Source organism: Pleurodeles waltl, chromosome 8 (genome assembly GCF_031143425.1).
Source record: "Pleurodeles waltl isolate 20211129_DDA chromosome 8, aPleWal1.hap1.20221129, whole genome shotgun sequence".
In the NCBI taxonomy this organism is placed as follows: domain Eukaryota; kingdom Metazoa; phylum Chordata; class Amphibia; order Caudata; family Salamandridae; genus Pleurodeles; species Pleurodeles waltl.
Window position 1 is genome coordinate 1,163,442,272 of NC_090447.1, and position 27,037 is coordinate 1,163,469,308.

The following is a 27,037-nucleotide window of genomic DNA, read 5'->3' on the forward strand; positions in this document are numbered from 1 at the left end:
TTTCTGCCACAGAAATGTGAGGAACATGTGTTTTTTTAGCCAAATTTTGAGGTTTGCAAAGGATTCTGGGTAACAGAACCTGGTTCGAGCCCCGCAAGTCACCCCATCTTGGATTCCCCGAGGTCTCTAGTTTTCAGAAATGCACAGGTTTTGTAGGTTTCCCTTGGTGCCGGCTGAGCTAGAGGCCAAAATCTACAGGTAGGCACTTCGCAAAAAACACCTCTGTTTTCTTCCAAAAATTTGGATGTGTCCACATTGCGCTTTGGGGCGTTTCCTGTCGCGGGCGCTAGGCCTACCCACACAAGTGAGGTATCATTTTTATCGGGAGACTTGGGGGAACGCTGGGTGGAAGGAAATTTGTGGCTCCTCTCAGATTCCAGAACTTTCTGCCACAGAAATGTGAGGAACATGTGTTTTTTTAGCCAAATTTTGAGGTTTGCAAAGGATTCTGGGTAACAGAACCTGGTTCGAGCCCCGCAAGTCACCCCATTTTAGATTCCCCTAGGTCTCTAGTTTTCAGAAATGCACAGGTTTGGTAGGTTTCCCTAGGTGCCGGCTGAGCTAGAGGCCAAAATCTACAGGTAGGCACTTCCCAAAAAACACCTCTGTTTTCTTCCAAAAATTTGGATGTGTCCACGTTGCACTTTGGGGCGTTTCCTGTAGCGGGCGCTAGGCCTACCGACACAAGTGAGGTATCATTTTTATCGGGAGACTTGAGGGAATACTGCATAGAAGGACATTTGTGGCTCCTCTCAGATTCCAGAACTTTCTGCCAAAGAAATGTGAGGAACATGTGATTTTTTAGGCAAATTTTGAGGTTTGCAAAGGATTCTGGGTAACAGAACCTGGTCCGAGCCCCGCAAGTCACCCCATCTTGGATTCCCCTAGGTCTTTAGTTTTCAGAAATGCACAGGTTTGGTAGGTTTCTCTAGGTGCCGGACGAGCTAGAGGCCAAAATCTACAGGTAGGCACTTCGCAAAAAACACCTCTGTTTTCTTCCAAAAATGTGGATGTGTCCACGTTGCGCTTTGGGGCGTTTCCTGTCGCGGGCGCTAGGCCTACCCACACAAGTGAGGCATCATTTTATCGGGAGACTTGGGGGAACGCTGCGTAGAAGGAAATTTGTGGCTCCTCTCATATTCCAGAACTTTCTGCCACAGAAATGTGAGGAACATGTGTTTTTTTAGCCAAATTTTGAGGTTTGCACAGGATTCTGGGTAACAGAACCTGGTCCGAGCCCCGCAAGTCACCCCATCTTGGATTCCCCTGGGTCTTTAGTTTTCAGAAATGCACAGGTGTGGTAGCTTTCCCTAGGGGCCGGCTGAGCTAGAAGCCAAAATCTACAGGTAGGCACTTCGCAAAAAACACCTCTGTTTTCTTCCAAAAATGTTGATGTGTCCACGTTGCGCTTTGGGGCGTTTCCTGTCGCGGGCGCTAGGCCTACCCACACAAGTGAGGTATCATTTTTATCGGGAGACTTGGGGGAATGCTGGGTGGAAGGAAATTTGTGGCTCCTCTCAGATTCCAGAACTTTCTGCCACAGAAATTTGAGGAACATGTGTTTTTTTAGCCAAATTTTGAGGTTTGCAAAGGATTCTGGGTAACAGAACCTGGTCCGAGCCCCGCAAGTCACCCCATCTTGGATTCCCCTAGGTCTTTAGTTTTCAGAAATGCACAGGTTTGGTAGGTTTCCCTAGGTGCCGGACGAGCTAGAGGCCAAAATCTACAGGTAGGCACTTCGCAAAAAACACCTCTGTTTTCTTCCAAAAATTTGGATGTGTCCACGTTGCGCTTTGGGGCGTTTCCTGTCGCGGGCGCTAGGCCTACCCACACAAGTGAGGTATCATTTTTATCGGGACACTTGGGGGAATGCTGCGTAGAAGGAAATTTGTGGCTCCTCTCATATTCCAGAACTTTCTGCCACAGAAATGTGAGGAACATGTGTTTTTTTAGCCAAATTTTGAGGTTTGCATAGGATTCTGGGTAACAGAACCTGGTCCGAGCCCCGCAAGTCACCCCATCTTGGATTCCCCTAGGTCTTTAGTTTTCAGAAATGCACAGGTGTGGTAGCTTTCCCTAGGGGCCGGCTGAGCTAGAGGCCAAAATCTACAGGTAGGCACTTCGCAAAAAACACCTCTGTTTTCTTCCAAAAATTTGGATGTGTCCACGTTGCGCTTTGGGGCGTTTCCTGTCGCGGGCGCTAGGCCTACCCACACAAGTGAGGTATCATTTTTATCGGGAGACTTGGGGGAATGCTGCGTAGAAGGAAATTTGTGGCTCCTCTCATATTCCAGAACTTTCTGCCACAGAAATGTGAGGAACATGTGTTTTTTTAGCCAAATTTTGAGGTTTGCACAGGATTCTGGGTAACAGAACCTGGTCCGAGCCCCGCAAGTCACCCCATCTTGGATTCCCCTAGGTCTTTAGTTTTCAGAAATGCACAGGTGTGGTAGCTTTCCCTAGGGGCCGGCTGAGCTAGAGGCCAAAATCTACAGGTAGGCACTTCGCAAAAAACACCTCTGTTTTCTTCCAAAAATTTTGATGTGTCCACGTTGCGCTTTGGGGCGTTTCCTGTCGCGGGCGCTAGGCCTACCCACACAAGTGAGGTATCATTTTTATCGGGAGACTTGGGGGAACGCTGGGTGAAAGGAAATTTGTGGCTTCTCTCAGATTCCAGAACTTTCTGCCACAGAAATGTGAGGAACATGTGTTTTTTTAGCCAAATTTTGAGGTTTGCAAAGGATTCTGGGTAACAGAACCTGGTTCGAGCCCCGCAAGTCACCCCATCTTGGATTCCCCTAGGTCTCTAGTTTTCAGAAATGCACAGGTTTGGTAGGTTTCCCTAGGTGCCGGCTGAGCTAGAGGTCAAAATCTACAGGTAGGCACTTCGCAAAAAACACCTCTGTTTTCTTCCAAAAATGTGGATGTGTCCACGTTGCGCTTCAGGGCGTTTCCTGTAGCGGGCGCTAGGCCTACCCACACAAGTGAGGTATCATTTTTATCGGGAGACTTGAGGGAACGCTGAGTGGAAGGAAATTTGTGGCTCCTCGCAGATTCCAGAACTTTCTGCCACAGAAATGTGAGGAACATGTGTTTTTTTTGCCAAATTTTGAGGTTTGCAAAGGATTCTGGGTAACAGAACCTGGTCCGAGCCCCGCAAGTTACCCCATCTTGGATTCCCCTAGGTCTCTAGTTTTCAGAAATGCACAGGTTTGGTCGGTTTCCCTAGGTGCCGGCTGAGCTAGAGGCCAAAATCTACAAGTAGGCACTTCGCAAAAAACACCTCTGTTTTCTTCCAAAAATTTGGATGTGTCCACGTTGCGCTTTGGGGCGTTTCCTGTCGCGGGCGCTAGGCCTACCCACACAAGTGAGGTATCATTTTTATCGGGAGACTTGGGGGAACGCTGCGTAGAAGGAAATTTGTGGCTCCTCTCAGATTCCAGAACTTTCTGCCACAGAAATGTGAGGAACATGTGTTTTTTTTGCCAAATTTTGAGGTTTGCAAAGGATTCTGGGTAACAGAACCTGGTCCGAGCCCCGCAATCACCCCTCCTTGGATTCCCCTTGGTCTCTAGTTTTCAGAAATGCACAGGTTTGGTAGGTTTCCCTAGGTGCCGGCTGAGCTAGAGGCCAAAATCTACAGGTAGGCACTTCGCAAAAAACACCTCTGTTTTCTTCCAAAAATTTCGATGTGTCCACGTTGCGCTTTGGGGCGTTTCCTGTCGCGGGCGCTAGGCCTACCCACACAAGTGAGGTATCATTTTTATCGGGAGACTTGGGGGAACGCTGGGGGGAAGGAAATTTGTGGCTCCTCTCAGATTCCAGAACTTTCTGCCACAGAAATGTGAGGAACATGTGTTTTTTTAGCCAAATTTTGAGGTTTGCAAAGGATTCTGGGTAACAGAACCTGGTCCGAGCCCCGCAAGTCACCCCATCTTGGATTCCCCTAGGTCTTTAGTTTTCAGAAATGCACAGGTTTGGTAGGTTTCCCTAGGTGCCGGACGAGCTAGAGGCCAAAATCTACAGGTAGGCACTTCGCAAAAAACACCTCTGTTTTCTTCCAAAAATTTGGATGTGTCCACGTTGCGCTTTGGGGCGTTTCCTGTCGCGGGCGCTAGGCCTACCCACACAAGTGAGGTATCATTTTTATCGGGAGACTTGGGGGAACGCTGCGTAGAAGGAAATTTGTGGCTCCTCTCATATTCCAGAACTTTCTGCCACAGAAATGTGAGGAACATGTGTTTTTTTAGCCAAATTTTGAGGTTTGCACAGGATTCTGGGTAACAGAACCTGGTCCGAGCCCCGCAAGTCACCCCATCTTGGATTCCCCTGGGTCTTTAGTTTTCAGAAATGCACAGGTGTGGTAGCTTTCCCTAGGGGCCGGCTGAGCTAGAGGCCAAAATCTACAGGTAGGCACTTCGCAAAAAACACCTCTGTTTTCTTCCAAAAATTTTGATGTGTCCACGTTGCGCTTTGGGGCGTTTCCTGTCGCGGGCGCTAGGCCTACCCACACAAGTGAGGTATCATTTTTATCGGGAGACTTGGGGGAATGCTGGGTGGAAGGAAATTTGTGGCTCCTCTCAGATTCCAGAACTTTCTGCCACAGAAATTTGAGGAACATGTGTTTTTTTAGCCAAATTTTGAGGTTTGCAAAGGATTCTGGGTAACAGAACCTGGTCCGAGCCCCGCAAGTCACCCCATCTTGGATTCCCCTAGGTCTTTAGTTTTCAGAAATGCACAGGTTTGGTAGGTTTCCCTAGGTGCCGGACGAGCTAGAGGCCAAAATCTACAGGTAGGCACTTCGCAAAAAACACCTCTGTTTTCTTCCATAAATTTGGATGTGTCCACGTTGCGCTTTGGGGCGTTTCCTGTCGCGGGCGCTAGGCCTACCCACACAAGTGAGGTATCATTTTTATCGGGAGACTTGGGGGAATGCTGCGTAGAAGGAAATTTGTGGCTCCTCTCATATTCCAGAACTTTCTGCCACAGAAATGTGAGGAACATGTGTTTTTTTAGCCAAATTTTGAGGTTTGCACAGGATTCTGGGTAACAGAACCTGGTCCGAGCCCCGCAAGTCACCCCATCTTGGATTCCCCTAGGTCTTTAGTTTTCAGAAATGCACAGGTGTGGTAGCTTTCCCTAGGGGCCGGCTGAGCTAGAGGCCAAAATCTACAGGTAGGCACTTCGCAAAAAACACCTCTGTTTTCTTCCAAAAATTTTGATGTGTCCACGTTGCGCTTTGGGGCGTTTCCTGTCGCGGGCGCTAGGCCTACCCACACAAGTGAGGTATCATTTTTATCGGGAGACTTGGGGGAACGCTGGGTGAAAGGAAATTTGTGGCTCCTCTCAGATTCCAGAACTTTCTGCCACAGAAATGTGAGGAACATGTGTTTTTTTAGCCAAATTTTGAGGTTTGCAAAGGATTCTGGGTAACAGAACCTGGTTCGAGCCCCGCAAGTCACCCCATCTTGGATTCCCCTAGGTCTCTAGTTTTCAGAAATGCACAGGTTTGGTAGGTTTCCCTAGGTGCCGGCTGAGCTAGAGGTCAAAATCTACAGGTAGGCACTTCGCAAAAAACACCTCTGTTTTCTTCCAAAAATGAAGATGTGTCCACGTTGCGCTTCGGGGCGTTTCCTGTAGCGGGCGCTAGGCCTACCCACACAAGTGAGGTATCATTTTTATCGGGAGACTTGAGGGAACGCTGAGTGGAAGGAAATTTGTGGCTCCTCGCAGATTCCAGAACTTTCTGCCACAGAAATTTGAGGAACATGTGTTTTTTTAGCCAAATTTTGAGGTTTGCAAAGGATTCTGGGTAACAGAACCTGGTACGAGCCCCGCAAGTTACCCCATCTTGGATTCCCCTAGGGCTCTAGTTTTCAGAAATGCACAGGTTTGGTCGGTTTCCCTAGGTGCCGGCTGAGCTAGAGGCCAAAATCTACAAGTAGGCACTTCGCAAAAAACACCTCTGTTTTCTTCCAAAAATTTGGATGTGTTCACGTTGCGCTTTGGGGCGTTTCCTGTCGCGGGCGCTAGGCCTACCCACACAAGTGAGGTATCATTTTTATCGGGAGACTTGGGGGAACGCTGCGTAGAAGGAAATTTGTGGCTCCTCTCAGATTCCAGAACTTTCTGCCAAAGAAATGTGAGGAACATGTGTTTTTTGAGCCAAATTTTGAGGTTTGCAAAGGATTCTGGGTAACAGAACCTGGTCCGAGCACCGCAATCACCCCTCCTTGGATTCCCCTAGGTCTCTAGTTTTCAGAAATGCACAGGTTTGGTAGGTTTCCCTAGGTGCCGGCTGAGCTAGAGGCCAAAATCTACAGGTAGGCACTTCGCAAAAAACACCTCTGTTTTCTTCCAAAAATTTGGATGTGTCCACGTTGCGCTTTGGGGCGTTTCCTGTCGCGGGCGCTAGGCCTACCCACACAAGTGAGGTATCATTTTTATCGGGAGACTTGGGGGAACGCTGCGTAGAAGGAAATTTGTGGCTCCTCTCATATTCCAGAACTTTCTGCCACAGAAATGTGAGGAACATGTGTTTTTTTAGCCAAATTTTGAGGTTTGCACAGGATTCTGGGTAACAGAACCTGGTCCGAGCCCCGCAAGTCACCCCATCTTGGATTCCCCTGGGTCTTTAGTTTTCAGAAATGCACAGGTGTGGTAGCTTTCCCTAGGGGCCGGCTGAGCTAGAGGCCAAAATCTACAGGTAGGCACTTCGCAAAAAACACCTCTGTTTTCTTCCAAAAATGTTGATGTGTCCACGTTGCGCTTTGGGGCGTTTCCTGTCGCGGGCGCTAGGCCTACCCACACAAGTGAGGTATCATTTTTATCGGGAGACTTGGGGGAATGCTGGGTGGAAGGAAATTTGTGGCTCCTCTCAGATTCCAGAACTTTCTGCCACAGAAATTTGAGGAACATGTGTTTTTTTAGCCAAATTTTGAGGTTTGCAAAGGATTCTGGGTAACAGAACCTGGTCCGAGCCCCGCAAGTCACCCCATCTTGGATTCCCCTAGGTCTTTAGTTTTCAGAAATGCACAGGTTTGGTAGGTTTCCCTAGGTGCCGGACGAGCTAGAGGCCAAAATCTACAGGTAGGCACTTCGCAAAAAACACCTCTGTTTTCTTCCATAAATTTGGATGTGTCCACGTTGCGCTTTGGGGCGTTTCCTGTCGCGGGCGCTAGGCCTACCCACACAAGTGAGGTATCATTTTTATCGGGAGACTTGGGGGAATGCTGCGTAGAAGGAAATTTGTGGCTCCTCTCATATTCCAGAACTTTCTGCCACAGAAATGTGAGGAACATGTGTTTTTTTAGCCAAATTTTGAGGTTTGCACAGGATTCTGGGTAACAGAACCTGGTCCGAGCCCCGCAAGTCACCCCATCTTGGATTCCCCTAGGTCTTTAGTTTTCAGAAATGCACAGGTGTGGTAGCTTTCCCTAGGGGCCGGCTGAGCTAGAGGCCAAAATCTACAGGTAGGCACTTCGCAAAAAACACCTCTGTTTTCTTCCAAAAATTTTGATGTGTCCACGTTGCGCTTTGGGGCGTTTCCTGTCGCGGGCGCTAGGCCTACCCACACAAGTGAGGTATCATTTTTATCGGGAGACTTGGGGGAACGCTGGGTGAAAGGAAATTTGTGGCTCCTCTCAGATTCCAGAACTTTCTGCCACAGAAATGTGAGGAACATGTGTTTTTTTAGCCAAATTTTGAGGTTTGCAAAGGATTCTGGGTAACAGAACCTGGTTCGAGCCCCGCAAGTCACCCCATCTTGGATTCCCCTAGGTCTCTAGTTTTCAGAAATGCACAGGTTTGGTAGGTTTCCCTAGGTGCCGGCTGAGCTAGAGGTCAAAATCTACAGGTAGGCACTTCGCAAAAAACACCTCTGTTTTCTTCCAAAAATGAAGATGTGTCCACGTTGCGCTTCGGGGCGTTTCCTGTAGCGGGCGCTAGGCCTACCCACACAAGTGAGGTATCATTTTTATCGGGAGACTTGAGGGAACGCTGAGTGGAAGGAAATTTGTGGCTCCTCGCAGATTCCAGAACTTTCTGCCACAGAAATTTGAGGAACATGTGTTTTTTTAGCCAAATTTTGAGGTTTGCAAAGGATTCTGGGTAACAGAACCTGGTCCGAGCCCCGCAAGTTACCCCATCTTGGATTCCCCTAGGTCTCTAGTTTTCAGAAATGCACAGGTTTGGTCGGTTTCCCTAGGTGCCGGCTGAGCTAGAGGCCAAAATCTACAAGTAGGCACTTCGCAAAAAACACCTCTGTTTTCTTCCAAAAATTTGGATGTGTCCACGTTGCGCTTTGGGGCGTTTCCTGTCGCGGGCGCTAGGCCTACCCACACAAGTGAGGTATCATTTTTATCGGGAGACTTGGGGGAACGCTGCGTAGAAGGAAATTTGTGGCTCCTCTCAGATTCCAGAACTTTCTGCCAAAGAAATGTGAGGAACATGTGTTTTTTGAGCCAAATTTTGAGGTTTGCAAAGGATTCTGGGTAACAGAACCTGGTCCGAGCACCGCAATCACCCCTCCTTGGATTCCCCTAGGTCTCTAGTTTTCAGAAATGCACAGGTTTGGTAGGTTTCCCTAGGTGCCGGCTGAGCTAGAGGCCAAAATCTACAGGTAGGCACTTCGCAAAAAACACCTCTGTTTTCTTCCAAAAATTTGGATGTGTCCACGTTGCGCTTTGGGGCGTTTCCTGTTGCGGGCGCTAGGCCTACCCACACAAGTGAGGTATCATTTTTATCGGGAGACTTGGGGGAACGCTGGGGGGAAGGAAATTTGTGGCTCCTCTCAGATTCCAGAACTTTCTGCCACAGAAATGTGAGGAACATGTGTTTTTTTAGCCAAATTTTGAGGTTTGCAAAGGATTCTGGGTAACAGAACCTGGTCCGAGCCCCGCAAGTCACCCCATCTTGGATTCCCCTAGGTCTTTAGTTTTCAGAAATGCACAGGTTTGGTAGGTTTCCCTAGGTGCCGGACGAGCTAGAGGCCAAAATCTACAGGTAAGCACTTCGCAAAAAACATCTCTGTTTTCTTCCAAAAATTTGGATGTGTCCACGTTGCGCTTTGGGGCGTTTCCTGTTGCGGGCGCTAGGCCTACCCACACAAGTGAGGTATCATTTTTATCGGGAGACTTGGGGGAAGGCTGCGTAGAAGGAAATTTGTGGCTCCTCTCATATTCCAGAACTTTCTGCCACAGAAATGTGAGGAACATGTGTTTTTTTAGCCAAATTTTGAGGTTTGCACAGGATTCTGGGTAACAGAACCTGGTCCGAGCCCCGCAAGTCACCCCATCTTGGATTCCCCTAGGTCTTTAGTTTTCAGAAATGCACAGGTTTGGTAGGTTTCCCTAGGTGCCGGCTGAGCTAGAAGCCAAAATCTACAGGTAGGCACTTTGCAAAAAACACCTCTGTTTTCTTCAAAAAATTTGGATGTGTCCACGTTGCGCTTTGGGGCGTTTCCTGTCGCGGGCGCTAGGCCTACCCACACAAGTGAGGTATCATTTTTATCGGGAGACTTGGGGGACCGCTGGGTGAAAGGAAATTTGTGGCTCCTCTCAGATTCCAGAACTTTCTGCCACAGAAATGTGAGGAACATGTGTTTTTTTAGCCAAATTTTGAGGTTTGCAAAGGATTCTGGGTAACAGAACCTGGTCCGAGCCCCGCAAGTCACCCCATCTTGGATTCCCCGTGGTCTCTAGTTTTCAGAAATGCACAGGTTTGGTAGGTTTCCCTAGGTGCCGGCTGAGCTAGAGGCCAAAATCTACAGGTAGGCACTTCGCAAAAAACACCTCTGTTTTCTTCCAAAAATTTGGATGTGTCCACATTGCGCTTTGGGGCGTTTCCTGTCGCGGGCGCTAGGCCTACCCACACAAGTGAGGTATCATTTTTATCGGGAGACTTGGGGGAACGCTGGGTGGAAGGAAATTTGTGGCTCCTCTCAGATTCCAGAACTTTCTGCCACAGAAATGTGAGGAACATGTGTTTTTTTAGCCAAATTTTGAGGTTTGCAAAGGATTCTGGGTAACAGAACCTGGTTCGAGCCCCGCAAGTCACCCCATCTTGGATTCCCCGAGGTCTCTAGTTTTCAGAAATGCACAGGTTTGGTAGGTTTCCCTAGGTGCCGGCTGAGCTAGAGGCCAAAATCTACAGGTAGGCACTTCGCAAAAAACACCTCTGTTTTCTTCCAAAAATATGGATGTGTCCACATTGCGCTTTGGGGCGTTTCCTGTCGCGGGCACTAGGCCTACCCACACAAGTGAGGTATCATTTTTATCGGGAGACTTGGGGGAACGCTGGGTGGAAGGAAATTTGTGGCTCCTCTCAGATTCCAGAACTTTCTGCAACAGAAATGTGAGGAACATGTGTTTTTTTAGCCAAATTTTGAGGTTTGCAAAGGATTCTGGGTAACAGAACCTGGTTCGAGCCCCGCAAGTCACCCCATCTTGGATTCCCCTAGGTCTCTAGTTTTCAGAAATGCACAGGTTTGGTAGGTTTCCCTAGGTGCCGGCTGAGGTAGAGGCCAAAATCTACAGGTAGGCACTTCCCAAAAAACACCTCTGTTTTCTTCCAAAAATTTGGATGTGTCCACGTTGCGCTTTGGGGCGTTTCCTGTAGCGGGCGCTAGGCCTACCGACACAAGTGAGGTATCATTTTTATCGGGAGACTTGAGGGAACGCTGCATAGAAGGACATTTGTGGCTCCTCTCAGATTCCAGAACTTTCTGCCAAAGAAATGTGAGGAACATGTGTTTTTTTAGCCAAATTTTGAGGTTTGCAAAGGATTCTGGGTAACAGAACCTGGTCCGAGCCCCGCAAGTCACCCCATCTTGGATTCCCCTAGGTCTTTAGTTTTCAGAAATGCACAGGTTTGGTAGGTTTCCCTAGGTGCCGGACGAGCTACAGGCCAAAATCTACAGGTAGGCACTTCGCAAAAAACACCTCTGTTTTCTTCCAAAAATTTGGATGTGTCCACATTGCGCTTTGGGGCGTTTCCTGTTGCGGGCGCTAGGCCTACCCACACAAGTGAGGTATCATTGTTATCGGGAGACTTGGGGGAAGGCTGCGTAGAAGGAAATTTGTGGCTCCTCTCATATTCCAGAACTTTCTGCCACAGAAATGTGAGGAACATGTGTTTTTTTAGTCAAATTTTGAGGTTTGCACAGGATTCTGGGTAACAGAACCTGGTCCGAGCCCCGCAAGTCACCCCATCTTGGATTCCCCTAGGTCTTTAGTTTTCAGAAATGCACAGGTTTGGTAGGTTTCCCTAGGTGCCGGCTGAGCTAGAAGCCAAAATCTACAGGTAGGCACTTCGCAAAAAACACCTCTGTTTTCTTCCAAAAATTTGGATGTGTCCACGTTGCGCTTTGGGGCGTTTCTTGTCGCGGGCGCTAGGCCTACCCACACAAGTGAGGTATCATTTTTATCGGGAGACTTGGGGGAACGCTGGGTGAAAGGAAATTTGTGGCTCCTCTCAGATTCCAGAACTTTCTGCCACAGAAATGTGAGGAACATGTGTTTTTTTAGCCAAATTTTGAGGTTTGCAAAGGATTCTGGGTAACAGAACCTGGTCCGAGCCCCGCAAGTCACCCCATCTTGGATTCCCCGAGGTCTCTAGTTTTCAGAAATGCACAGGTTTGGTAGGTTTCCCTAGGTGCCGGCTGAGCTAGAAGCCAAAATCTACAGGTAGGCACTTCGCAAAAAACACCTCTGTTTTCTTCCAAAAATGTGGATGTGTCCACATTGCGCTTTGGGGCGTTTCCTGTCGCGGGCGCTAGGCCTACCCACACAAGTGAGGTATCATTTTTATCGGGAGACTTGGGGGAACGCTGGGTGGAAGGAAATTTGTGGCTCCTCTCAGATTCCAGAACTTTCTGCCACAGAAATGTGAGGAACATGTGTTTTTTTAGCCAAATTTTGAGGTTTGCAAAGGATTCTGGGTAACAGAACCTGGTTCGAGCCCCGCAAGTCACCCCATCTTGGATTCCCCGAGGTCTCTAGTTTTCAGAAATGCACAGGTTTGGTAGGTTTCCCTTGGTGCCGGCTGAGCTAGAGGCCAAAATCTACAGGTAGGCACTTCGCAAAAAACACCTCTGTTTTCTTCCAAAAATTTGGATGTGTCCACATTGCGCTTTGGGGCGTTTCCTGTCGCGGGCGCTAGGCCTACCCACACAAGTGAGGTATCATTTTTATCGGGAGACTTGGGGGAACGCTGGGTGGAAGGAAATTTGTGGCTCCTCTCAGATTCCAGAACTTTCTGCCACAGAAATGTGAGGAACATGTGTTTTTTTAGCCAAATTTTGAGGTTTGCAAAGGATTCTGGGTAACAGAACCTGGTTCGAGCCCCGCAAGTCACCCCATCTTGGATTCCCCTAGGTCTCTAGTTTTCAGAAATCCACAGGTTTGGTAGGTTTCCCTAGGTGCCGGCTGAGCTAGAGGCCAAAATCTACAGGTAGGCACTTCCCAAAAAACACCTCTGTTTTCTTCCAAAAATTTGGATGTGTCCACGTTGCGCTTTGGGGCGTTTCCTGTAGCGGGCGCTAGGCCTACCGACACAAGTGAGGTATCATTTTTATCGGGAGACTTGAGGGAATACTGCATAGAAGGACATTTGTGGCTCCTCTCAGATTCCAGAACTTGCTGCCAAAGAAATGTGAGGAACATGTGTTTTTTTAGCCAAATTTTGAGGTTTGCAAAGGATTCTGGGTAACAGAACCTGGTCCGAGCCCCGCAAGTCACCCCTCCTTGGATTCCCCTAGGTCTCTAGTTTTCAGAAATGCACAGGTTTGGTAGGTTTCCCTAGGTCCCGGATGAGCTAGAGGCCAAAATCTACAGGTAGGCACTTCGCAAATAACACCTCTGTTTTCTTTCAAAATTTTGGATGTGTCCACGTTGCGCTTTGGGGCGTTTCCTGACGCAGGCGCTAGGCCTACCCACACAAGTGAGGTATCATTTTTATCGGGAGACTTGGGGGAACATAGATTAGCAAAACAAGTGTTATTGCCCCTTGTCTTTCTCTACATTGTTTCCTTCCAAATATAGGAGAGTGTGTAAAAAAGCCATCTATTTGAGAAATGCCCTGTAATTCACATGCTAGTATGGTCACCCTGGAATTCAGAGATGTGCAAATAACCACTGCTCCTCAACACCTTATCTTGTGCCCTTTTTGGAAATACAAAGGTTTTCTTGATAGCTATTTTTTACTCTTTATATTTCAGCAAATGAATTGCTGTATACCCGGTATAGAATGAAAACGCACTGCAGGGTGCAGCTCATTTATTGGCTCTGGGATCCTCGGGTTCTTGATGAACCTACAAGCCCTATATATCCCCGCAACCAGAGGAGTCCAGCAGACGTAACGGTATATTGCTTTCGATAATCTCACATTGCAGGGAAAAGTTACAGAGTAAAATGTAGAGAAAAATTTATGTTTTTTTCACTTCAATTTCAATATTTTTCTTTTTCAGTTGTTTTTTTCTGTAGGAAACCCTTGTAGGATCTACACAAATGACCCCTTGCTGAATTCATCATTTTGTCTACTTTTCAGAAATGTTTAGGTTTCTGGGATCCAGCATTGGTTTAATGCCCATTTCTGTCACTGACTGGAAGGAGGCTGAAAGCACTAAAAATTGCATAAATGGGGTATGTCCCAGTAAAATGCCAAAATTGTGTTGAAAACTTCGGTTTTCCGATTGAAGTCTGCCTGTTCCTGAAAGCTGGGGAGCTGCTGAGTTTAGCACCGCAAACCCTTTGTTGATGCCATTTTCAGGGGAAAAACCACAAGCCTTCTTCTGCAGCCAATTTTTCCAATTTTTTTGAAAAAAACTACATTTTCACTGTATTTTGGCTAATTTCTTGGCCTCCTTCAGGGGAACCCACAAAGTCTGGGTACCTCTAGAATCCCTAGGATGTTGGGAAAAAAGGATGCAAATTTGGCTTGGTTAGCTTATGTGGACAAAAAGTTATGGGGGCCTAAGCGCGAACTGCTCCAAATAGGCAAAAAAAGGCCTGGCACAGGAGGGGGAAAAGGCCTGGCAGCTAAGGGGTTAAAAAGAAAGATATTTAAAGTACCTGCTTGCTCCTGAGAAGTGTTGGTACTCTCCCATTAAATGTTTTGCAGAGGTGCGGAGAAGTGCAGGTACTCTCCCTTTAAAATTAAAAGGTGTATATACTCAGTACCGGCCAACACAGCATCTAGTTAAGACAGACATGACACGATCTTTCGAGGCTTTAGAGACTCCTAAGATTTTCCTACACTGCGGAAAGTGCCTTCGTAAAAGAGGTTCTCTTATCAGGCTCACCACACTTAATAAAGTCATAAGTTTGAATTTCTTCTGTATGAACCAGCCCCTACTTACGATTCTGAAAGGAGAACGAAGCTCTTCATTTAGGTTGCAGAATCAAAACCTTGCAAGGAGTGTTCACGTTTCTGTTTATTATTGAGGATTGTCTCTTTACTATTTCAGTCACACATCTAGATGAACTGAAGTTTTCAGGTTTCAGGGATGTGCACCTGGATATCCGAGTTCTAGAAACTTTTGGTTTCTTACCTTTATGTGTGTGCCAGTGCAGCTGCTTTATCACCTCATAGTGAATGACCTTCGGCTGAGTGATGGATGGATGGTCCCTACGGGACAGTTACTGCTGATGAATATACCACAATATGGAGCCAAGCAATAAAAAGATAAATTAAGCACCATTTACAATGCAAAAATGTGCTATCAGGCATGTGAAACTCGTGAACATCTGTTCTGAGAGATTTCAAGGGGACTTTAGCTCACTCCTGGCTGTAAACTCAGCGACCATCACAGAGGTGCGTGAGGTGTATGCTGCTGAGAGTTATCGCCCTTCGTGCTCAAGGACTGACATGTGATAATTGAGCGCGAGATTGCGACAGTCACCTCTGCACCAGGGCGCCATGATGCTTCTTTGGTTTACGCATGAACTGCTGCCAAGCCGGCCTCAGCTCTTTATGTGGCTTGCACGTCAATCATGATTATCCTCTCGCTGGGGGTCGAACAATCTCTGTTTCTTACTTGGATTGCAGTCTTTAAAATATGCCTGCTAAAGAAAATCAGTCATGATCATTCCTATTATCCTCCCAAAATAATCCCTCCAGGCCGCCAAGATCCGTGCTCTCTTTTATTCTGTGTTTTAGTGTTTATTAATTTTGCTTCATTTGATGTGACGTCATATTTATCCTCCCTTCTCGACGTGAATCAGCCACTGGGATCAGACATTGTAGATGATGGTACTTTTGTGTCTATCACTTGCTGAAGAAATACACATAAAAATCACAAAGGACACATCTTGAGCTCTGTCTAATTCCGAATGATCTAATTACTATGAAAACGAGAATACTGCATTTGCAATAATCCCATCTGAAGAATGGTGAAAAAATACCTGGTATGAATGTATTTAAGAATGAGGTAAATTTTCCAAAATCAATATTGTTGGTACATTTGCGATGCAGGAATGCAGATGCGGTATTCCAGAGACACCAGTGATTGAGACCAGCAGAGTAATTCTGATAAATATAAAATATCTATGCGCTATGTGTCCCTTTTGTTGATTTATTTAACTTGTGCGAAGCCCTTCCACTGCATGCGAACACATACCGCCACTTTTTTTTTGCTAACTTTTGATCCCCTTGAGCTAGAAACATCATTTATTTGTTAAACTCTGCAGATTATGAAGCAGAAGATGGGCTATATGGCAAATGTAGCACGCCCGTAATTGCGCAGAAATTGAAGCAGCCACAGAATCACATGATTCCAAAGGCCCTACCTTTCATATGTCCCATTGCATGCAGAGTTTTGTGCCTTAATTGTAAAGCTTTCCCTGCCTTTGAAAACATTTGAGAGGAGCAGGATGCATGACAAAAAGTAACATTTCCTTCCACTGAAAGGTGAGAACAGTTTAAAGCAGCAGACGATGCGTATGTCAGATTAGAAGTTACACGAAGGAGAAATGTATGTTTGTATTTTTCATCCTTTAGCGCAGCTGTTATGTGACCAATTACATGTGTGACACCTTCAGCCATACCTGGATTTTCTGGGTTCAGAAACACCAGGCCAAAGTTGGCTTGTTGGAAAATCCATCTGCTAAAATTGCAGAAGTATTGGGCAGACACTTCAGGCATAAACACAGCCCAGACCCCACCCAACACCCTGATACCAATCCTCTTGTCAAAAATATTGACTCCCAAGGTACTAGTTGTGGGCAGTAGCTGATCAAGATGACCGTTAACATTGCAACAGCAGCAATATTATTGATGCAAACAATGAGATCTGCAATAAAACATTAAGGGCCTGATTACAACTTTGGTGGGTGGGGTTAATCCGTCCCAAATGTGACGGATATCCCGCCCGCCGTATTACGAGTCCATTATATCCTATGGAACTTGAAATACGGTGAGTGGGATATCCGTCACATTTGGGACAGATTAACCCTCTCCGCCAAAGTTGTAATCAGGCCCTAAATCATTTGCATTTCAGTTCTAAGTTTTAGGGTGACACTATTACCAGTAGAATTTCTAATCAGAGGAATCTACACTTCTGGTGTCAGGTGTTCCAGAGATGTAAAACCCAAAAATATTAGCTATAGTGAGACAGTGGATCCGAGTGTGGTATCTTACCAGCTGGGAATATTGTATTGTGTTCCTGCCCTTGGGTGGAATCAGAATGCTATTCCTGAGTAACAAAATACCACACAATGGGCTATGCAGGTCCCTCCTTGAGGTTTGTTTCTATTTACTAAAGAACACAGCTGAATGGTGGGAGATTAAGGGCCTAATTATGATTTTGGCGGATGAAATACTCAGTCACAAATGTGACAAATATTCTGTCTGCCGTATTACACTATCCATATAAAAAATGAGATCGTAATACGGCAGACAAAATATCTGTCACATTTGGGATGGAGTAACCCCGTCCGCCAAGATCATAATCAGACCCTTGAGCCCATATTTATACTTTCTTGGCGCTGCATTTGCGTCATTTTTTGACGCAAAACGGCGCAAACTTGCAAAATACAATTGTATTTTGTAACTTTGCGCTGTTTTTGCGTCAAAAAACGGCACAAATGCGGTGTTAAAAAAGTATAAATATGGGCCTTAGTGTCTTTGAAATTTGGACCAAACACAATTTTATCATCATCCAGGTCACTAAAGCTTGTGACAGGCACCTGTTCACACCAGATGGAGATCAGTATGGATAATTGGGGTTGCCCCACAAAAGTGAGGAAATAGGATCTTGGTACATGCAAAATCGGTTTATCAAGCAAAGCCCAACTCAGCTCACCTGTATTTGCAGGTTTGACTCTTGGGCAGCCCTCCTCCAGTCCATGGTGAAGGGTAGAATGGGTTCCTTGGCACTCTGAACACTCTGAAGAAGTGTCCCTTGATTCTCAGGAGTGGCTGGAAACCTCAATAATTGTAGGGAAGAAGCAAGGCAAGACATCAGAGCTTCTTCAGGGCTCCAAGCTTAGCCTGAGCCTAGAGGAAATTAGTGACACTCAGCTGAATGCACAAGAAGGCAGTGAGGCAGCATCTATGCCGGTCTGATCAAATTGAAGGTATTTAAAGTGCTGGAGTAAGGCTTCAACATATACGTGCGGTTCATGACTGTCTTAAAGTTTGAAATTGCATTCATGTAAATGGAATAGTATTTCCTGCTTCATGGAAGGTGCACATTTTGTAGGGCACAGTATATGCCCTGAACCAGCATCCATTATAGTTACAGGTGTCTACCTGACACATGCAAAGGACAGCTATAGGTGGCCTGCTTTACTACGAAATCCTGTGTTTCCCAAATTGCTAGATCACGAGGAAGAAGATGTGATTATGTGTTTTGGTGTGTTACATGTATTTGTATTGCACAAAACTCACCCCGGAGAGTATCCTGCCGCAGAAGCAGCAGCACTATGGATTGAGCCAGGTTTCAGGCTAGGTGAAGAGCCAGGTCCGCAGTTTCTTGCAGAATTCATGAAATGAGAAAGAGGCTATGATGTGTAGAACCTGGTCATTCCAGGCTTCAGGAGAGAGGTAGGAATAGGCACGGCTGCTGGATCTGGTTTGGTGTATGTGGTGGGTGTGGGCATGTGGGAATCCTGTTGAGCGGAGGTATCTGGTGGGTTTCTGGAAGTTTATACGGTTCTTGAGGTATTTGGGGCCAATGTTGTGTAAGGCTTTGCATATGTGAGTGAGGAGTTTGAGAAGTGCTTCTTTGGGGATTGGGAGCCAGTGAAGCTCTTTATGGTTCAGGGTGATGTGAATGTGAAGTGAGCTGTTGAGGGTGAGCCACCAGTGAGGTGTCTTTGAGGAGGATTAGTACTTCCATCCTGTCTTTGTTGAGCTTCAGGCAGTTGGTTTTCATCAGTCAGGGGACTGCAGTCATGCAGGGGAAGATATTGGTCTGGGTGCTTCACTTCTTGTCAGGCAGGGAGAGTATGAGCCGGGTGTCATCAGCATCAGATATGATATTGAATCTGTGGGCCAGGATGAAGCTGAGGAGTTAGGTCATATGTGCGTTGAATGGAGTGGGGCTGAGTGAGGATCCTTGTGGAACTCCGAAGATGAGGTTGACAGAGTCCGAAGTGAAGGGGACCATGTTGACCAACTAGGTGCAGTCTGTCAGGAAGTAGCAAACACAGCAAAGTACAGGACCTTGGATGCCATCTTCGTGTGACTGTTGGATAAGGAGGGTGTTAGAGACGGTGTTGAAAGATGTGGAAAGAACCAGTTGGATGATGGCCCCACTGTCACCTCTGTCCATGATCATGCAGCTGTCATCTGTGGCGGTGATGAGGGAGGCCTCTGTTCTGTGTATGGGCCTGAATACTGATTGAGTGGTGTCAAGGAGGAAGTTGTCAGTAAGGTGGGTGGCTATGCATTTTTAATAATCTTTTCCATGACCGTTGCCAGGTAGGGTAGAAGGAAGATAGGAAAGAAGTTGGGCAGCGTATTTGGATGTGCTGCGGTGAGAAAGGGAGGTACTGTAGTGTCTTTCCAGGCATTTGAGTAGGGGGCTGTGATGATTTAGTCATTCAGGATTGGGGTGAAGGCTACGTTAATGGGGTCCAGTCCTTTGATGAAGGCTTGATGAGGGCAGAGAGGAGAAAAGAGCCATATCTATAGAGAAATGGCACTCTCTCCCCCTCTCCCTAGCACTGGTCCACAATCAGGTTGCAGAGCACCACATGCAAACCTTTGCATCATGGTGAAAGGGTGTCTGTGTGAGTCTAGTAAGGGTTTTCTACTGGAAGATGCCCTTTCAGTACAAAACACTATGCCTAGACAAAATGTAAAACTTTTCTTAATGTGTGTGTGTGCTGTGAAGTGAAGCACACATGCAAAGTCAGAAAAGAAAGGAGTAATAAAAGTCTTACTCCTTTTATCGCCTGCTTCAAAGGTGTGTTATTTTCTGGTGCAAAACACTGTCTACTATTGTTAGTATATATGTTTTTTCATAAAAGAGCATGGATGGTAGCACAGGAGCGCCAATGCACCACTTATGTCATGCCCATCCAATGCTGAGTACTTTTAGGCCAACTTTCCAGCACAAAACAAGTACATTCAACAAAAACATTTTGTGCTGGTTTGCGTCACTTTTAAAATGCAAACTCAACAGAAAAGGTTTGCAAATCTGGCCCTAAGTATATTCAGTTTCAATGACGGGAAGACTAGTGTTATACTACTAAACATGACCTCTCCGTCTCCAAATTAGCAGTCTAAATACAGGTAGATGTTGTAGAAAATAATCAAAGAGCTATTATGAACCATATGAAGATTAGTCTGAAACTAAAATGACAATATATCCGACAAATGTATATTGAGTGCTGCCAACAGTGTTTAAGAACCTGCTACCAATGGGATGTCACAAATGTTGTGACCCACACTTGGGTTGCAATTACGGATGAGTGAACAATTCTACTCCACCGGCAGAGTTTGCAGAGTTTTTCCCACTCCGTGCTGCGCTTGGAGCATGGAGTTCCGGCAAGACTCCGCCATCCACTGCGTAGTTGAGTTTTTTTCTCACAAGCAGCTTGCCAACATTAAGTTGGCAAGCACGAGCGAGAGGTTGCATCCCCTAGCATGATTTCCGAGCACTAAAATGCTTCCCGGTGATATTCTTCAACACAGGCAGTTGCAACAGGTTGCTACTAATAATGTTGAGAAAGCTGCCACTCAAGTAGAAAATGTACTTGAGTGACAAAAAGAAGCACCACTCTCTGGCACACTGCAGGGTGCCGTTCAAGTGCTTTTACAGCGTGGAACAAGCTTTCAATGCTAAAAATCAGTGCAAGGAGTGCAACGTGCCCGAGTTACACTCACTCGTAGGACTCTGCAGAATCTTGCAGAGTTTTTATGTAACTCCACAGAATTCCGTGGAGTAAAAATCCATGAGTTTCTCCCAGTCCTAGTTACAGTCAGATCCAAAATTACAATAGGATAGTAAGGGATGAAAATGTGTGGTAGTATTGCAAAACAACATAAAATAAGACACAAGGAAAACCAAGTTCAATAATAATGCAAGAAAAGTTGTTGAAAGCCCAAAGTGCCAATCATCAGTCATGTAGCTTACCCAGTCATAGAAATTGATATGAGTTGAGAAGACCAACATGTAAGTTGCACAGTAAGTACTCTAGATTTCAGTATTGGAAATGTTGTATTAAAGATAACGTAGCCGATCCATTACTAGTGTGATGCCAAAGCCATTATAAGCTGGAAGAAAAGCGATGAGAACGATAATAAGTAAAGTTCACTCTTTCTTTTTAATAAGAGGTATTACATCCAATAAGAAAAATTAACTGTGGGAATTACCTTGGTGTGCAGGAACTGCCTCCCAAGATATGTTGTCCTTCACTCTTTCGTAATAGGGGAACGTACGGAAACTGTCCAAAATGGCCATCATATTGAAGTGGTGTGTAATGAATCATGTGAAGTGTTCAATTCAGTAGTCTTCAGTAAATAAAACACTGACAGCTCATGCAGGCCATAATTTTTCCAAAAATAATTCTATTACAAAAACGTTGATGATATTAACGTAGTCCAATAACTCACAACCAGAAGCACGATCATAGAACAGAGAAAATGAATGACCACCATATTGAAGTGGTGTATGGCAAATCACCTGAGATAAAAAGTAAGTATTGGAGAACAAAGCACTGATTGCTCATTTAAGCCATCATTATTCACACAAAAGAAAGAGAATTCTATCATCCCAAATTATATATACTTTGGCTAATGTTTGTATTAGTGGTGTGAGACTAGTTAATATGATTCCCCTCCACCCAATTATAAGCACCTTCCACAATGTTTGTAGGAATGCGGTTAGCTTAGGAAAAATGTCCTCACTCTGTTCTATGTACATACACCAATTTCAGTGAGTCTGTAGTTAGCATAATAAAGCTCACACCTCTAAATATATGCCCTTCCCCAATGGTTGTAGGACTGGAGTTAGTTTAGTAACTATGCATCCAATTTAGATCTTGGCAGGCAGGATAATCACTGGTGGCCTGGTGGAGGATAATACATTGGCCAGGCAGAGCCTGGTCTCCCTGCCCAATATATATGTGACCTCCAAGCTGGGGGTCATTTATAATGCATTAGCAGGAACCACCTTCACAGCAGTTCCAGTCATTGTATTTTTCTGTTCGGTACAAGGTTCCCTGAACGGGACAGAGCCTGTACCAAACAGGTACCTGTTTTTATTTTTACGCAAAGCAGGATTTAAAAAAAAGAAAAAACGCAGTGCTCCCCTTGCCATGGGAGTCATTTGCAATGGTGTTGGGAGCATTTAGCAGTTTTCACTGCCACTTACCGCCAGGGTTTTCCTGGCAGTGAAAACTGATCTTTAATTGTGCCCATCTAAATTAAGTGGGCAGAATGAGATTTCAGCCTCTGATAGCCCTTACTCTGCAGGGCAATCGGAGGGGATTAATGAAGGCAGAGATGGGGTATTTTCCACCATGATTACCCTTAAAGTCCACCTGCAATTTAATTTAGTGGGCAGACCGCCAACACAGTATCCTTACAGCCAATAAGTAAGACAGGCCCGATACCTCTCCTACAATGTTATATATTTTTCCCAATGTTTGGATGCCTGAAATTAGAATAGTAAATCTGAACCTCGAGCCCCCTGCTCACTGCCCCAGCCCCAGCCCCCTTTATATGCACTTTCCCCAATGTTTGCAGAAGTGGATTTAGATCAGTGCATATACCAAATATACCACCTGCCCCAATTATATACACTCTAGCCAATGTTTGTACTACTCAAGTCAGAATAGTATATTTCTCCTACCCTAATATATATGCACTTTCCACAATGTTTTTTAGGACTGGACTTTGAATAGTAAATCTACAGACTCACAAAATACATGCCCTTCTCTCGATGTTAGTGAAGCTGAAATTGGAATAGTGAATTTGACACCCTCAAATATATATATATATATATATTTTTAATCTGTTTATTAAACATTATGCATAGACAACAGTACATTTCACCATTAAGGATTTTACGATCTGTCTACACGCATTTGTAGTCTTGTACAATGCGGTTAAATTTTGATGTGCTGGAGTACAACTTCAAAACTGTGCAACATGCAATTAGGGTCACATTTGAGTACCAAAATGTATATGCTGGCATTGGAAAAAGTTCGGGCAACTCTTTCCTGAGGCCAGGGGGTGGCATATCTGCTATGTATGTAAACTATGGAGCAGGAGCCGAGGTTGGGGGGCTCTCAGCGCAAAGAGTGTAGTGAACGAGACAAAATTAGAGTTCCATGGAGTCGCTGTTGGGGGAGAAGCACATTTTAGCTTTACTTTGTTACGCTGCAGTAGGGTGTGAAGGTGTCTGGGCGAAGTAATTGGAGGGCAGCAGGGGGTTGCGTAGTGTAGAAGTTAAGCAGGGAGACAGCTCCCGGATACCGGTTAGTTCAGGGGGGGTATGTGTCGTCCCTGGCTTCAATGCTTACCACAAAGTTATCCCAAACTTCAGCACCGCCCTGTATCAGACCCTTGTGTTGTAATTGGCGTAATGCCTGAGCCTCTGCTTGCGAGCGACTATGCAGGTCGCGAAGCCAGGCGGAGTGTGGTGGGGCGTGTGGGGCCTTCCAGTGCGTGGCGATCAGGCGCTTGAAGACTATGAATGATAGGTCTATAAATCTGTGAAGATGTTTGTCATCCCTAACACGATGGCGTATGCCGAGTAAACAGGATTCCGGAGTAGGTGCAAGAGTGTGGGTGGCGATGTCTGCTGTAGTATCAGTAATTCGATGCCAAGCCGTGTTTATTGGGTGGTAGCTCCCGACCATGTGGTAAAAGTCTGCTGCTGGAGTGGCACATCTAGGGCATACTGGGTTTGTGTTCGGGTATATTTCATGAATGCGGGCTGGGAATAGGTATGAGTGGTGAATGTAGTTAAATTGGGTGTACCGCAATCTAGTATTGCGGGATACAGTCTTGATCATTGTGAGAGCTGCAACCCAGGCTTTTTGTGGTAATGGTGTAGAAAGGACGGCGTCCCAACGTGCTTTAGCATGCGTCAGGTCCGAACATGCCTCTGCTAGGAGACCTTTGTATAATTGAGTTATGATGCCTTTTGTGTTTCCTATAGTAAGGATTGCAGTGAGCAGACGGGATTCACGTGGCTCTGCGCTGCCGAGCCCCCATAAGTTATTAAGTAGTCTTTTAGTGGCACTGTATTTCAGGAAGGCCCCTGGGTGCATGACCCCTTCGGTCACAAGTTCTTCAAAGGTGCGTGTTGTGGAGCTTGAGTAATAATCCCCCACGTTTAATGTTCTCATGTCGCGTGTATCATGATGTAGTGAGAGTGCTTGGGCTCCCGGTAATTGAGTCAACGGCAGCAAAGTAGAGTAAGGAGGTGAGGGGGCCTTGCCTTGGATGTATCTACACCAGCAATATCTGGCTGCATCCAATAGTATAGACTTTATCGGCGGGCAGTGAGGGCCAGTCAATAGTGAGGTTAGGATTGTTTGTGGTGCTGTGTATGCGCGCAACGTTTTGCTTTCTGAAGGTGGGGGTTCACTTAGCCACATAGTTAGCCATAGCAACTGAGCCGCAGCGTAGTATAGTTCAAAGTTTGGCATGCCCAGTCCACCTGCCTCTTGAGGGTATTGTGTTATGGTCAGTGCTACTCTGCGCCTGTCTTTGCCCAGAGCAGGTCGGTCAGTAGGGAGTGCAGCTTGTGAAAGAATGAGCGTGGCAGGAGTAACGGGAGGGCAGTGAAATAGTATAGAAACCTAGGGAGGATGAGCATTTTGGCTATGGATACCCGACCCATAGTGGATAGGGGGGTGAGCTCCAGTACGTCAGCAAGCCACGGGTGGATCTGAGTACTCTGTCGAGATTACCCTCTTTCAGATCGACTATGGAATGGTAAATTTGTATGCCTAGGTATTTAAAAGTTGTGTGTGACCATGGTAGTTGGTATTGAGGCAATGCCGTGTGAAATTCGTTTGGTACGGGAGTAAGAGGGAAGATACTTGACTTGGACCAGTAATACGTAAACCGGAGGCGAGTGCGAAGGTGTCCAGTATTGACATCACCCCCGCCATGGAAGTGGTATGATTACGCAGGTATATTAGGGCATCGTCTGCATATAGGGATATGATGTGGGGTGTATTGAATTCTGGGATGCCCCATATGTGGGCGTAGCTGCGGAGATTGATTGCTTATGGTTCCATGGCTATTGCAAATAGTGAGGGGGATAGTGGGCAACCTTGTCTGGTGCCTCTGCCTATGGGGAGTGCTTCAGAGATAACTTGTCCAGCTTTGACTCGAGCTGTAGGTTTGGGTGAAGCGTTTTGATCCAGATGATGAAGCCGTATCCAAAGCCAATCGCTCCAAGTGTGCGCAAGAGAAAGTCCCAGCTCAGTGTGTCAAACGCTTTTTCTATGTCTAGGGAGAGAGCCACCGCTTCTGCCTCTGTGAGGTTATGCATTATGTGGATTAATCTTCTGATATTTAAGAAGGTACTTTTCCCTGGGATGAATCCAGACTGATCAGAGTGTATTAAATTTGGTAGGTAGGAGAGCAACCTATTTGCCAAGATTTTCCCTAGAAGTTTGCAGTCCGAATTTAGTAGGGAGAACGGTCTATATGATTTGACATAAAGAGGGTCGCGGACTGACTTTGGGAGCACGAGTACCAGGGCTTCGCGCATAGAGTCAGACAATTGTAACTTATTACGCGCTTCATTGAACACCTCTAAAAGTGGTTGGAGGAGGTGAGTAGCATAGGAGTTAAAATACTCCACTGGTAAGCCATCTGAGCCAGGGGTTTTGCTGCGTGCCATTTGTGACAGAGCTAGGCGTATTTCTTCTATAGTGATGGGGCCATCTAGTGTATCTGTGTTGTCAGTAATGTGTTGGTTTTGGGAGACTAATGACAGAATTTCAGCTAATTGCTGTTCAGTTGAGGGGGGGAGGCATATAGAAGGCACAGTAGTATGTAAAGAAGGCCTCATTAATTTCCGCCTGGGTGTTGATGATGTTGCCTGAGTGCAGTCGTATTGCACCTATAGGCGAGGGTTGTGATGGTTGGCGAATCAGCCATGCTAACAGTCTACCTGACCTATCTCCCTCAGCGTGTTGTTGCGCCATGAAATGTCTGTAATCATGCTTACATAACCTGGTGTCTGCCTCCCTGTGGCTGGCTCTTAGCTAATTAATTTCCTTTAGTGTAGACTCATTCCTGCAGACCGCTACCTCCACTCTGCGTAGTTTTATTTCCAGTGCTTGTAGCTCTTTGGTGAGTGTCTTTCTTACCCACACTCAGGCTGCGAGGCAGTGTCTGCGTATTACAGCTTTGTGGGCATCCCACTCAATAGCGCAAGATGAGGTTGTGTTTTTATTCAGGGAGAAATAGTCAGACAGGCACTTGGCCAATTCCGCATGGAAGGGAGGGTCTATGAGAGCTTCTGTCTGCAGTCGCCATGTTGGTATGCGAGTGTGTGTGCGGCCCCAAACCAAAGTTGTATAAAGCGGGTTATGATCTGAGATGGAGCGGGCTAGGTACTCGGCTGTGCTTACTTTCTGGATTACAGCCGCGGATGCGAAAAACATATCTATTCTGGTGTGTAGCCTGTGCACTGAGGAGTAATAGGAGTATTGACAGTGTGTGGGGTGTCCAGTCCTCCAGATGTCTCTCAAGCCATTTTTGGAGACCCAATTTGCCAGGTCAAGTGAGGCGCGATTGGATGGAGCGGTGTCGAGCGGGGGAAATGAGCGGTCTATATGAGTGTCTAGGACGCAGTTAAAGTCACCCCCCCATACGCAATCTACCGCAGGGTCGCTAAGGTTACCAGTAGTAAGTGTTCTCAGAAAGTTGCGTTGATTTGTGTTCGGAGTGTATGACGCTACCAATGCTAGGGGGGAGCCATCAAGGTCGCCCTCCAGTATCACGTATCTACCATTTGGATCGCATTGCGTATGAGATGTGACAAATGGGACCCCCGGGGAGATCCAGATGGCCACCCTCCGGGCGAATGTCGAAGATGTGGTACTGTGCAATTGCCCTTTCCATTTTGAGCGTGTGCTTTCCAGTGTGGATTTAGACAAGTGTGTCTCTTGCAGCAGGGCTATATGTACCTGATGTCTCCTGAGATATGTATAAATCCGTTGCCTCTTGCGCAATGATGCCATACCTCTTATATTCCATGTGAGTAGCTTTTATTTTGGAATATATTGTTGAGTTTGGGGCTCATGAGGTGATTATAGGTTTAGCTAAGCGAGGGTGGTGTGTGGCCCCCACCACACTTGTGTTAGTGATGTGCCATTTACCCTCCGAGGCTAGCCAGTTTGTGCCCTTGGTGTTGTTAAACGTGATCCTATTGGTAAGACAAATGTGACGTGGTCTACTGTGAACGTGGTCCTTATTAAACAACGTGGGACATAGCCATTGAGTGGGAGTGCAAACAATAACTATATATAACGTTAACTGAAATTGTGGCATGGCGAGAGAGATTCTAGCGGTTGCCAGCTTGGGAGAACAGTCCATTTGGAGCGGGGGTGCTTTA